Here is a 5,235-nt window from a genome sequence, read left to right on the forward strand (position 1 = left end):
ACAAGGAGAAACAAATATAAAACAATTGGCAAAACAGATTCTAAGTATAGGCATTCTGATGATTTGAGGAGTTGCTTAATGTTTCCATGCTGGATGTTCACAAAGATATGTTAAGACAGCTAGAAAGTAAAAGTTCAATTTGTTCTCCGAAATTTCCATAAACAGTTGCTGCTACAGAGTGAGAGACAGAATTTGAAAGAAAATGTTTTGGGGATTCTCGCTTAGAATCTGAGGCATTGTGAGCTTGGGTTCTGGCTCATTGGCTGGTGATGGCACTCACTATGTGGCTAACTAGCCTCAGTTTCCCATTTCTGTGAGGCAAGAGCATTGGACTAAAGCTGTCAGGTGGAATCTTGGTCTTAGTGAGCTTTAATACTGCTAACATTTGAGAGCAGCAACTTTTGAAGACAATTGGTACCATTTAGTTGGTGGTGGTGGGTAATACAGTCACATAATAAAATGTTAGACGGGGCTGGGTGCACCAAGCCTACAATCCCAGCACTTTGGAAGGCTTAGGGGTGGATCACTTGAGCCCAAGTGTTAGAGGATGCAGTAAGTTGCGATTGTATCACTGCACTTCAGTCTGGGTGAGAGTGGGACCCCGTCTCTAAATAAATCAATCAATCTGATGAATATTTACAAGTACCCATTGGAAAATCTGATGCACGTCCTTCCCTTCAACTCCCCTCATCTGCCCCGGCCCACAGAGGTTATCACTTTTGTTTTGAGTTGGAGTCTCACTCTTTGTCACCCAGGCTGGAGTGCAGTGGCACGCTCACGCCACTGCAGCCTCGACCTGCTGGGCTCAGGCAATCCTTCCACCTCAGCCTTCCAAGTAGCTGGAACTACAGACGCACGCCACCACGCCCAGCTAGTTTTTGGGATTTATTGTAGAGATGTGGGCTCACCAAGTTGCCCAGGCTGGTCTTGAACCTCTGGGCTCAGGCAATCCTCACCTCGGCCTCCCAAAGTGCTGAGATTACAGGCTGAGCCAGTCACTTTTATTTCTTGTGCAGCCTTCTTGTGCTTTGCTACAAAAACACTGGGACAATTCTTATTCTTTCTGCTTTTAGTTTTTTTACCATGTGGAATTCTGCATTTCAGTAGAGAGAGCCTCTTCACTCTGTGTACAGCTGCAGGGTGTGTCCTCTGATGGACGCACCTTTATTTATCCATTCCCCTGTAAGTGGACACACAGGTCTCATCTTTTACTATTACAAAGCGTCTCAGAGAATAACCTTGAACAAGTGTCACATTGTATTAGTATCACTGGAAGACAAATTGTCAAAAGTAGGATTGTTGGGTCAAAAGTAAATTCACTTGTAATTTGCAGGGTTGACAAAATGTCCCTCCAAATGGGTTGTGTGACTTTGTTCTCCACAACACGTTGGGAAATCTTTTTCCACAGACTCCCCAACAGAATGTGTCCTCCCAGCACTATTATTTTGAATTCCTAGAGAGGCTTTAATTGCCAGGTTGGGATAACAACACTTACCACCATCAGGTGGGTGATAAGAGTATTAAGCATGGGTTTGATAGCTTAATAACAGAATGTGTGAAAGATCAGTGATATGGGGTCTTATAGCGAGTGTTATGGTGTTAATGCTTTTTCTTTGGAAGTCGAGGCCTCACTCTGTCAGCCAGGCTGTAGAGCGGTGACAAGGTCATGGTTTACCACAGTCTTGACCTTCTGGACTCAGGTGATCCTTTTGCCTCAGCCTCAGCTGAACAGTCAGTCCAGCGTCTAAGTAACTGGACTACGGGCACACACCCCCATGCATAGCTGTTTATTTTTTATTTTTTTAACTTGAGTTTTTGTAGAGATGAAGGCTCACTATGTTGCCTAAGCTGGTCTTGAACTTCCAAGCTCAAGCAATTCACCTGCCTCGGCCTTCCAAAATGCTGGGTTTACAGACGTGAGCCACTGTGCCCGGCCATTGTTTTCTTATTCTCGCATTGTACTTCAGGTATTTGCAGATCCTTGTTTCTGTTGCCTCGATTCATCACTTAAACCTTCTGCAGCCTGAATGTTTTCCCCCAGCAATTTATGCTTCACTAGGTCTTGAGTGGAACAGGGTCTGAGGTGCACAGCTGTCTCATCTCCACAAAGCACCCAGACCTGCCCCAGCTGTGCTTAGCTCTCAGGTGGCCATGCATGCTGCCCAGTGCCCCGTGCCTGGGTTCTGATTGGGGGAATCCTCTCCCATGGATGGAAGCTTTGTCTTTGGGCAAACTCCCCAGATGTGGAAGCCTTGGCACCACTCAAGATCAATGGCATTTCTTGGCAATGGATGGGAAAGGCAAACTTCTCTGCTCCACAAGGGTGAAGGTTCAAACTAGAAGCAAACTGTCAGCTTCTGCAGTGAGGTGATCTCCCAGAGAACGTCGGGTTGTTTCCCAGCAGAGCCTGTGCTGGTGGCAGCCAGCGTTTTCTAGTTAGTAGGATTACATCTCAACCAGCTACCACACAGAGTTGTGCTAAATTTAAATATCTTCTGTCTCTGATACATATGGACACTCACATACACACATGTACTGACATGCTTGTGTGAGAAACAAACCAATTCAACACCTGACGGAAACAATGCACAGAACTGATAAGCAGATCGAGGCTGCACGAGGCCCTGAAGGACACTTTAACATCACCAGGGCTGGACGGACCAGTGTCTAGAAGCTAGAACATAAGCCCTGGTCACTTGCCATTTCCTGCATCTGACTGTAAGTGCTGCAAATAGAAGGAAACATTGAGCAAAATAAATCAGCTCGTGTGGACCTCGCTGGTCAGCTGAACAGCAGCTTGCTAGCAAAGCGAAGCTTACTGGGTTCACAGAAGTTAAGTGGAAACATTAGTAAATGCTCATTATAGATTTTTTTCTTTGCAGGCAACCCAGGCAGCAAACAGGACCTTCTGAAAGGGCGAATTATTATAACTCCTCAGCAGTCACTGTTTTTCAAAAAAGGCAATTCTGAAGTTTTTTTTTTTAAATTATGGCGTTTTCCAGGGACCCTTGCTTGAGGAATGAGTCCAGAAGCTTCGTCTTTAAAGAAGCTCTTACAGGGAACTCTGTCCGTTGTTGGAGGCTTGCTGCCAACAAACAATTGAGGTATTTACCAAGGGTTTCCAAGAAATTGCTGCAAATTATGTGAAATGTTATACTTGTAACAGGCGTTCAATGTATTAGCAACAGAAAAAAATAACGTGGGAACAAAGTTGCAATTTGTAAGAAAATGTTAAGTAATGTAGGTAGAGATGAATTTTAATTATGTGTCATAGAGAGTCACACTCATGAACACAGAAAGGAAGTTAGGTGATCCGGCATTTTTGAACAAGTTTCTAAATACTGGTCTAGAATTGCTATGGAGGAGCCCTTAACGTGATCCAGTAGAAAAGTCATTTGGAGACAGAGACGGAGCCCCTGAACCCCTCGGGGGAACTCCCTCAGTGTCTCTCTGACCTGACCCTATGCTTCTGAGCCCTGATCCAGCAAAGGCCCAGCTCTCGGGTTGGGTGTGTGCCATCAGGAAGATTCACAGAATCACACTATAAAGCTCAGGGTTTCTGAAAAGTGTTCCCGGTCATGGTTAACACCTCTGCTTCTTTTTTATGAGAAAAATGGTCAATAACGCCAACTTTTCAGACAAGTTTCCTAGTGCAGTGAGATCAAGATGAGAATTCTTTCCTCAGTTTATTGTGGTGAAATGCCTATAAAATCTAGTCAGCCTGCCTTCTGCCCACCTTTCCAAATAAATGAGAGTGACAGGGGCATGTAGGGTGAGAAGTCGCCCTGGTTTCCAAGAGGTGGCAGGGAAGAAGGGTGCATGTGTGTGCAATGGGGGCAGGTCCCAGACCCTCACTGTCCTCCCTGGATTCCTGCTGGTTTTGGCTGGTAGGGCTGGTCTCTGAACTGGGGTTACCAGGCTTGTCTGGCTTTGTGGGCTTCTGGCTGTCGCTGAAGTCCTTGGTTCCAGGTATTCACTTCTGGCTATGAAATCCCCACTTAGGATAGTTCTCTTGTAGGAACATTTCTGAACTCTTTCCTAAGAGAACAGCCTCAGCTTGACTGTCCGCCTGCTTCTTCCAGCTGTGCTGGAGCATCCCTGTCCCGCTCCCAGGCTACCTGCTGGATCTGCCCTGCTCCTGGCTGACTTCCACAGAACCTCAGCTCCCCTCTTCTCCTTCCTACCTTCCTTCAGCCTGGCATGTCGTTCTTTTCCTGGAAGGCCTTCTCTGTGCCTTATTCTCCTTCTCCCGGGAACTCTAAGCCTTCAGGCTCAACCATTGCAGAGAAAAGGGAATCCTCCCTACATTATCCACTGAGCCTGCAGGTGAGGCTGAGACCTAGGAACTGAGGGACAACTAGGAACCAGGGAACTGAGGAGGACAAAATATTCGGTATCCTCAAAATATTGTTCCCATTACATGTTTCTGTGCCTTTCATTGGATGCTGGTTTAGAAGAGGGCAGCTAGGCCAGTCTAAAGTAGCTTTGAAAACATTGAAATCGTTGAATGGGTCACAAAATTGAACCTCTGCATCTTGCCAGATTTGCTTTATGTAAATCCTTGTGAATTATGGGGCTGTCGCTGAATCTGGGGATCTGGCAACTCCTTGGCATTTGTGGTCTACGGTCTTACTGGAAACCTCTTCCGATGGTTTTTGCGCCTGTAACTCATGGCCGTATATGTTCTGTATTCTTCCCAAGCCCACTGCCGAAATCCTGTACTCGCTGCATAGTGAGTATTTTATTTTTCGTTGTGGATCACCTCTTAGGGAGGGAGTCTGTGGGAAGGTGGGTCGCGAACTATTTTCGACATACATCGCAAGTGTCACAGCAAGTGACACTATCCCAAGGAAAAACGGGAGTGACCGCCATCACCGCCACTCAGTTACAGAGACGGGACCTGCGGCTTCCCCAGCTTGGCATTCCAAACTGCCTAACGCTTGGTCGTATTAACCACAAAGGAAGACGCGAAGGGTACAGCCCAGCACGCTTCCTCTCCGCCTCTCGTTTCTGGTTTACCTGAGTACGCGAAGAGTACCTCTCAGGCCTAGGGAAACGCTCCACTCTTCAGCTTTCGCTCGGAGCCCCCGAAAGACGGGTGGCCGGGCACCGAGAGCCGCGTGTCGCGGGACCGGCGCTGGCGGGACGGGCGCCTTGGCTGCGACCTTTGCGGGCCAGACGTGTAAAACCTCCCGTCCAGGAAGCGGCGCCGGCACCCCAGCGGGGCCGCGGTTC

This window comes from Carlito syrichta, unplaced genomic scaffold (genome assembly GCF_000164805.1).
Source record: "Carlito syrichta isolate Samal-C Ts95f unplaced genomic scaffold, Tarsius_syrichta-2.0.1 Scaffold311144, whole genome shotgun sequence".
In the NCBI taxonomy this organism is placed as follows: Eukaryota; Metazoa; Chordata; class Mammalia; order Primates; family Tarsiidae; genus Carlito; species Carlito syrichta.